Source organism: Amphiprion ocellaris, chromosome 10 (assembly GCF_022539595.1).
Source record: "Amphiprion ocellaris isolate individual 3 ecotype Okinawa chromosome 10, ASM2253959v1, whole genome shotgun sequence".
Taxonomy (NCBI): Eukaryota; Metazoa; Chordata; class Actinopteri; family Pomacentridae; genus Amphiprion; species Amphiprion ocellaris.
The window spans coordinates 457,067-466,263 of record NC_072775.1 but is presented as its reverse complement, the minus strand read 5'-3'; the positions used below and the strand labels follow the sequence as shown (position 1 = coordinate 466,263).

The following is a 9,197-nucleotide window of genomic DNA, read 5'->3' as shown; positions in this document are numbered from 1 at the left end:
GTATGACTAAATGCTTTTTTCAAAATTAAATATATCCTTCCTTAGGTGGTTGTGGCCCCAAGTTCAGTAAAGTTGGAAAGATATTCACAGATTCGGAATTCCAGCATCAATAACTCATTAGATATAGGTTGTCAAAACATAAACGGTGCCTCTTTCCCATTGTTGCAAGGCAGACAATGTGCTACAAGCCCAGTTTTATCAAAAGTAGCTGTCTTTCAAGCTACAGGAATAACATTGGTGTCTATGGAGTGAACAGGGTCCGTCTGCAATTTGCAAAACCACTGCAACAGTAAAGAGAGACAAATATTCAATAACTTCACTCTTATACATTGTAGTGTCACTAAAATCACTGCAGCCTTCAACTGGCTCCTGTTGACAAAGTGTTTTAACAGAAATGTAAATGCTGTAATTTGATTCTTTTAATGAACCATGTAACTTGAATGGATGTGATGCTGGTGTGACCACAGTGCACACGTCTGATGTTGCTCACAGTGGTCCAAGGAACGCTCAGGGAGTTTGTGTGTTTGCTCACACTCAGGAAAAATTACAGGGAACATTGAATAAAGTTGATGAAAAACCCATGCTCATCAAATTAATAGCAAATCACAAATTTCCTTAAAAAAGAAGTGTCAGCCTCACAGTTATAGTAATAATAATAAGAATATTAGCTTTATTTATATAGCAGCCTTAAGAACAACGTTCACAAAGAGCTTTACAGTTAAAACATGCAACACAGACAATCGGACAAGTCAGAGCAGTCAGTTAAAATAAATAGTAAAAATGATAACAAATGAATAATGAGCTAGATTAGCAATTATAACAAACAAAGGAACTAGGCTGTTTTAAAAGTAAAGAATAAGATTGAGGGTTAAAGTTAGAAATTAAAAATCAAAAAGTCAGAGAATTAAAGAATTAGAGAGACAACATCACAGCAAAGAACCAGGCAGCTAAAAGTCAAATAAAACCAGACAGAACATCTAAAAAAAAAGACATAATACAGAATAAAACACTAAAACTTGGTAAAGCTAAAAGTAAACCTCACATAAAAGCAAGTCTGTAAAAGAGGGTTTGCAGAAGTGATTTAAAAGACGTTAGTGACTCTGCAGGTCTGATCTCCTCAGGCAGTGATGGTACGGAAAAAGTCAGGGATATCTTAGGTCTTTAAGCTTTAACTACTTATCTGTATACTCGTAGACACACTGTAATCAGTCTACCTCAGCAATGCTTCTGGCATCATTTAAAACAGCATGGTATCACTTGAAAACAACATTAAATGCAGCCAACCACACTACTGCATGATATGTGAAAAACTAATTGATAAATGCAATGTAATGTTCAATCTGCACTCCCCGTTTCTATAATAGGATTTAGGAAACACAAGTTCAGACCAACAGAAAACAAAAACATCGACCATTTGTACAAGCAGGTGATAAAAATATGAAACCACAAGTGTGGTGTCGGGTGGAGGTTGGGGTTGATGGAAGGGTTACAAACACGTTATATAACACAGGAAACAGCAGTTCATTATCTATCTAATCAACAGTCAAGGCTACTTTCTGGAGGGCTTTGGGAGGTAGCCACATGTCCACTGCCGTGTTGAACTCTTCTCTTGTCTGAAACCAAAGTTTTAGTGCCTGAAGCAAACCGAGCACAAGTGATAAAATGTCTGTACTCTATTAAATGCTGAATTGTGTTCAGAATGTAGAGTCACATGACTTAAACGTGCTGCGAAAAACTTCTTGAAGCTTTTCAGACGAGTTTAAATTTTACATTAATCATTTCATTGACTTGTTTCTGACTCTAAGTAAAAGTAAATCCAGATTAGCTTGTGTAGCTAAGTCAAGAGGAAAGTTTTTGTGGTGAAAGTCAGCTAACCAGACTAGCTTCCTCGAGTCTGTCATTCATGTTTTTTGCAGGGTGCCAAGATGTCTTTTTACAAATTCATTTGTAGCATCTCATTTATTTTTATGGTTATATTAGTTTGAATTGGTTAAGCACTGTTTATATACAAGTCTATCTATTAATTTATTAATTCATCTACAGTCCTGATTCCACTGATTAAGTCTAAAAATATATGAGCTAATCTGGTCTGTCAGACCTGCTACAACAGCTACACTAGATGAGTAATAACTGACCAGAAAGATGGCGATGGCAGCTCCAACAGCTTGTCCTGCCATCACATCCCTCCAGTGGTTTCGGTTTTCAGCCACTCTGTTGATTCCTGTCAGAACAGCCACACTGACCAATGACAGACTGAGGAGAGGTCCGGCCAGTCGACCTCCACTGGAGCCGACACATGACATGACATACATCTGAAAGGAAAACAATACAGTAAATTTCAAAATAAAGTGTTGAAACTGTTTTCTACTTGGTGAAGGTAACCTGGATGGAACGGTCCGCTCACCGCCAGGTAAACAGCCGGGTACAGACTCAGCGCCGCCTCTTTAGATGGAAACGTCTTCCTGGCTCTCATGATGTCATCGGGGTTACCGATGCAGGCGTCTGATTGGCTGATGAATCGGGCCGTGTTCTGACAGTCCAGAGCGCTGTAATTGGGCCAGCAAACAGACAGGAAGTAAGGAGCCAGACTTCCTGTCACCATATAACCAGCGTTGACAAAAATGTCTATCGTGAACAACCCGAAGACGTAAACACCTACAGAAAAACGCACGATACACATGTGAACATTTAACCCTCCTGTTGTCCTCATTTACGGGCACCAAAAAATATTGTTTCCTTGTCTGAAAAAATACAAAAATTCAGAAAAAAAATCCCCAAATTTCTAAAAATTTGCAAAACCTTCAGGAAGAAAATTCCAATAATTCCTTAAAAGTTTCCCATGAAAATTTTATTTTAAGAAATCCCCCAAATTTGGCAAGAAAATTCTAGTAAATATTTTCAAAAAATGAATAAAAATATTACAAAAAAAATCCTAAAAATATCTACAGTGATTCCATATATATTAGTAAAACTTCTAATATTTTCTTTAAGAACATTCACATAAAAATCAACCAAAATCCAGTGAAATTCGCTGGATTTTGGTTGATTTTTATGTGAATGTTCTTAAGAAACATTTTTAACATTTCTTTTTTCCACCAAAAAATGTTCAAAGATTTCCCAAAAATGTCAAAAATGTGGACATCAGAAGTTTCACTTTGAAAATATATTTTTGTTTTCCACATTTTCAAACTTTAAAACGGGTCAATTTCACCCGCAGGGCGACGCGAGTGTTAAAGACTGTACTGTAGACTGTATGATATGAACAAAAGCATCCTGTTCTTATTCTATCAGTACTGGAGAGCTTGGTCCATTATGGGATGTCAGCCTGGTATGGCAGCCTCACTGTAAAGCTGAAAACCAGACTGGCTGGTTTGGTGCCCACAGCCTGAAGGTGATGGGAAGAAGTGCCTACCAATCTTTGCAGTCCATTCATGAATAAAGTGTTCTTGGGTAAACCCAGAGGACAGTGACTGAGCCGTCACATATCCTTTACTCAGAATATGAGCTGCTACCCTCAGGCAGACGATATAGAGGCCCCAACGGCAAACTCAACCGTTTTAAGAATTCATTTGTTCCAACCTCCATCAAATTCCTGAACTGTGCTGGTTGAGGCCAAAGATTGTGCGATAATTTTTACAGTGTTTTTACTGTGGTGATTTTTCCTATGGTGTGTGTGTGTTGTGTGTAATGTGTATGTTGTGTGTAATGTCGTGTGATATGTGCACTACTGTTTGTTGTCATTGTGGCTGTCGAGGTATTTATGGCACAGTTGCTGGGTCCAAGACAAATTACCTAAAGTGGGACAATAAAGTATTGTATTGTAATTAATTGTAACTCGATCCACTGTCTTTTATAAATTAGGTTTCAATACAAACATGGTAGAAATAGTGACTATCATGCAGGGATGTGAATGCATGACTTTAGCAGAGAAACTCGGACTAACATCAGCAAAATGAGACAGACACTCCAGGTTGTGTTAATTCTCACTTTACTTGTTTAGTAAGGAAGCCCAGATGTGCCATCATGGCAGAAAATATATTTGCAGTTACAAAAATAAAAATACACACACAATATGTATTAGTCACTGATACGACGCCTGGACCAATCCTGCTGGGGGTTGTTGGCTGATAATCCTTTATGGATTTGGTGCGTTGAGGGTATTTTTTGTATTAATTCTAGAAATTTTCTTCATGGTCAGTTTTAAAAGACGTTTCTATGCATACATAGAACAAACACTATCATGCAAGACTTTATCTGTGAAACTAGCACTGATAACATCAGTTAAATGAAACAGGTTTCACTGACGGCCAACATTGCAAAAAACATGTTTGGAATCATAGAAATTAGAAAAAAAGGCATTTTTTTTAAACAACTGGTGCTGGTTTCATCTTTTTCTGCTCTGTTTATTGCAGTCATGTGTAATGCAGCATAAACCGCAACTTTCTGATGATATTAGGCAGCCCAGTTAACTTTCTCTTTCTTTCTCCAAATTATTTTAACAAGCCAAGTTTATTATTCAGTGGGTGCCATGGCTCAGTGGGTAGAGTGGCCGTCTTGTAACCGGAGGGTTACTGGTTCGATCCTGGCCTGGAGAGCTCGTGTCCAGGTGCCCCTGAGCGAGACACCGAACCCCTAACTGCTCCTGATGGGTTGTGGTTAATGCCTTGCATGGCAGCTTCCACCATCACTGTGTGGGTGAATGTGATGTATCACGTAAAGCACTTTGGGTATCGTTACAGGTATGGTAAAGCGCTATATAAATACAGACCATTTACCATATTATTAACCTAGCAAACCAAAAAGATCCTGAATCAGCAAAAAAAAAAAAAAAAAAAACATATAAATTGACACCTGAATGTCAGTGTTAAATATTTTACTGCGATGTTTGTGCTGTCCTTCGATTACCAAGGAAACGGAAGGTCCTGCGCACCATGGGGTTCACATAGCAACAGTTGCCCATGACGACGGCCTTCTCCTGGTCGTAGAGGTTGTTCAAGTTGTAGTGGAGGAGGAAGATAATCACTTCTACACCTCAAATCTGCAAAACGCAATGAAAAAGAAGATATACATGCTTCACACATTTGGCTAATTTATAGACGTAACAGGAGATATGTGAATGCAGTAGATAAGGCAACAGATAGAACCCGAAAAACGACAACTTACAAGTCATTTGTAATGACAAGAGAGCCGAGTCACCAAAATCCAACTTTTTAAAACTTGAAATTTAAAAAAAAAAACCTGTCTAAATACAGCTATTTGAATGCTGTTTAACCCTCCTGTTGTCTTTTTTTGTGAATGTTCTTAAAGTTTTTTTTTTAACATTCTTTATTTTCCACAAAAAAATGTTCAAAAATATCCCCAAAATATTGAAAATGTGGACAATTCCCCCCCACACACACATTTTCAAACTTTAAAACAGGTCAATTTGACCCGCACGAAGACACGAGGGTTAAGGAAATCTTGATCAAAAATACACTGTCTTTACACATGTATAGCAGAAAACCAGCACCTACCAGCACCACCGGCAGTCCGCCCACCACAGAGTACAGTATGACCGGCTGTACGCTGCTGGACTGCTCTGGTCCAGGATCAGGTCTGCTCAGAGTCGGGTCTCTGCAGATGAAGCCCTGCTCGGCTGTACTGAACGTGTCGGTGAACTCAAAGTAGTAAACCAGCATCGCCGTAGCCGCCAGAATCACCACCTGGAAGTAAAGCATGGTCCAGCAGTGTGACCTGGAGACTGTTGCCACGGCGACAAGAAATCTTGTTGTACCAGATCTGAAATAGTGTTATGAAAAAGGTGAAAAATCCAACATTGGGAGGTCTGGGCTCCTGCTAATAGGATGATGAAGAATCCAACTCTGGATCCCTGCTGTTGTTTCCAATCCTAGCGTGTGTCACCATGATGCAGAATCCAGTTTTACTGATTCCACCATGATGGTCTGGAGTCCACTCTGGTTGAATTAACATGCAGTTATGCAGCACTTCAGAACAAATATCAAACCACAGCAGATATAGATGATGATGACACGACCCTCAGAGACCGAGGAAGTCGTTCTTCTTTGCCTTTTTCTGTGACTCTTGGCGAAGGAAACCTTCATCCTTCCGCTCCTGTGACTTTATTGAATCATTTGACTGCAGTGGAGCAGAGAATTTTTTCTGTTTCACTGAACAACCTCTAAAGAGCTGCAGTCTACTGAACACAAACTCCCATCAGAGCAGAGCAGAGATGGTGGATCCACCCATCAGCCACAACATTAAAATCACTGACAGGTTGAGTGTTCAACATCCATCGTCTACAACGTTCTGCGGGGATGCTTTGGGTTCTGACATTCGTGTGATGCTACTCTGACATCAACCTAAACATTGTTCCACCACTCCGCCCATTTCAGGCTGGATCAGGATATCTTAGCAGATTTTTCTGGTCATTTGGGGACAACAGAGCCAGGTAAAAATAAACAAAAAATACCAGTTTACTTGCACATTTTCATTAAAAGCACAAAAATCTTGACAAGCACAAATGTTTTTGTTTGCCTAAGGTGAAAAAAATGGTGTTGTGCAACTGATAGAGCTGATAAACAAGGATCTGCATTCACCACCACCTAAAAATGGAAAATAATATTCAATATTTGTGTGAAGTGATGAGAAAACCTTAATCCTCCACACATTAATAGATGAAATTAACAGAAATGTCACACCTGAATCTTGATTTCTTCATTCTTTTACACCATTTGAGCTCTGACGATTGTTTCCACTAAGCCATCTATTCAATTTTTCCAATTCAATTTTATTTATATAGCGCCAATTACGATTCAAATTGTCTCAAGATGCTTTACAAAACCCAGATGAACCCCCAGAGCAGACCTAAGGCGACAGTGGAAAGAAAAACTCCCTTTCAACAGGAAGAAGTCATTGTATTTGGCCCCAAACATCTTAGAGAATTGCTTTCAAAGCTTATAGTTACTCTGGATGGCATTACATTGGCCTCCAGTACTTCTGTGAAGAACCTCGGTGTTATCTTTGACCAGGACATGTCCTTTAACTCACACATAAAACAAATCTGTAGGACTTCCTTTTTCCACCTGAGAAATATTGTGAAAATCAGGAACATCCTGTCTCAGAGTGATGCAGAAAAACTAGTCCATGCATTTGTTACTTCTAGGCTTGACTACTGTAATTCCTTATTATCAGGTTGTCCCAATAGCTCTCTGAAATATCTACAGCTGATCCAAAATGCTGCAGCCAGAGTACTGACGGGAGTTAGCAAGAGAGATCATATTTCTCCTATATTGGTTTCTCTTCATTGGCTTCCTGTTAAATCTAGAATAGAATTCAAAATCCTTCTTCTGACATATAAAGCTCTTAACAACCAATCTCCATCATATCTTAAAGACCTGATAGTACCATATTATCCTAGCAGAACTCTTCGCTCTCAGACTGCAGTCTTACTTGTTGTTCCTAGAATCTCTAAAAGTAGAATGGGAGGCAGAGCCTTCAGTTATCAGCTCCTCTCCTGTGGAACCAGGTGGTGGTTCCACCTTAGAGGAACCACCTAACTGTTTTTCTTCTATCTTAAAGACACCTAAGTAGAAAAGTAGCATCACTAGTTGTTTATCTTGAAGAATCCTCTTCTAACATTCACACAACAATGTTCTTTTAACCATGTTTGATAAAATTTTGCATGACTTTTGTATACAAAGATACTGACGGATTAGTAACACTTGCATTAATGATATGACTTATTAGATCACCTTACAACATTGTTAAGGTCAATATATGAACAAACAGTTGCATAATATCCCATCTAGCTAACAAGGAACAACACAAGCCTTAAACTTCCTGTTGAGAGTCGTGCCTGTATCCACCTAATGTAAAACTCTGTTTTTGCTCTGTTTTTGGTCTTCACCAGCTCCAGAGAATGAGAAATAATGTGGTTCCACTAAATTCTTCACTATGTTAACAAGTTACATGCTTACTTGGTCTGCTGTTGGACTTGTGGTGTACAGAGGGATCCTTAAATCTAACCAACTACCTGCTGCTGCCACCTGGAACATCAAAACTGTGTAATAAATCAGGCCAGAGGGAGCATTAAAGGGTGGAGAAAGAGCAGAACTGTCTGATAAAGAGCTGTACATTTGATGCAGCAACTTAATTGTAAGCTTCCTTTAACTAATCTCAATTGAGTTAATGAATTCAAATGAATATGATCAATTTAAAACAGTGACTGAATGAGAAAACATCAGTGGGAACCATTTAAAAAGACATTATACTTCAAACCTGACAAATTTTGTAATTTTAAAATGACTTGTAGAGGGTTTCAGAAACAAAGTGCAGCATATGAAAGCTTTTCCACCTAAATCGGAGAAATAAATGAGATTTCTGTGAGTAGAGAGTAAATCTACTTACACATCTGTTATAAAATTATGATTAAATGCTTTTTATGATTTCAAACTCCTGTATAACTGTGTGACTGTGAACCCATATAACCCAATGTAGTCAGCAAGTTTCCATTATTAACTTTGACCATGAAAATATAACAAGTTGGTTGAAACTGGCTGCTCAGAAACTAGTAAGACCAAAACAAAGGTCTTGTAACTCCTGGTCATGTAACGTGTTTCTGTCCCTGTATAAAAGCTGAACGGTTTCTTTTCCAGGCTGTGTTCCGTGCAGGTTGATTCCTTGCTAAAGTAAAACATTTGCTTTGACTTGAGAGATGACTGAGTTGAGCAAACTGTCCCAGTGAAGAGTCATCTTTGTTCTATATTTGTCTTTACTGGTTGTAGCCCAATAATGGAGGCAGGAATCTTCATGAACAAACAGCAATGATGTGTGAGAGCTTCACTACTGGTAATAAATCATGCAGCTCCATATATGCAGTAATGTATGCAGAGAATGTAGATGGAGCTTCTTTATGCATTTTTTTATATTATTAGTTTTCTTTAAGGGAACGGCCTCTAGCTGAGGAAAACTCTACATTTATGCCAAAAGCTTTCATTCAAGACTCCTTAAGACTGAAGCACTTTCAGGATTTCTCTCCTTCACATCAATTTCACCCTTTAATTCCTTTGGAAGTCAGTCAAGGACAGTAAAATGTCAGTGAAGGTCACTAAATACAAAAGGAAGCTGCCGTTATCATGCAATAAGCACTGCTGCCCTCCAGTGGTGAATAAAGGTAACAATGCCAATAATGTATGATT

The 9,197-nt window shown here is 38.6% G+C and overlaps 1 pseudogene; it reads right to left on the bottom strand.

Moving 5' to 3' along the window:
- Nucleotides 1-641: 641 nt before the first annotated feature.
- LOC111578493 (phospholipid phosphatase-related protein type 5-like) lies at nt 642-8,907 on the bottom strand (annotated as a pseudogene).
- Nucleotides 8,908-9,197: the final 290 nt, after the last annotated feature.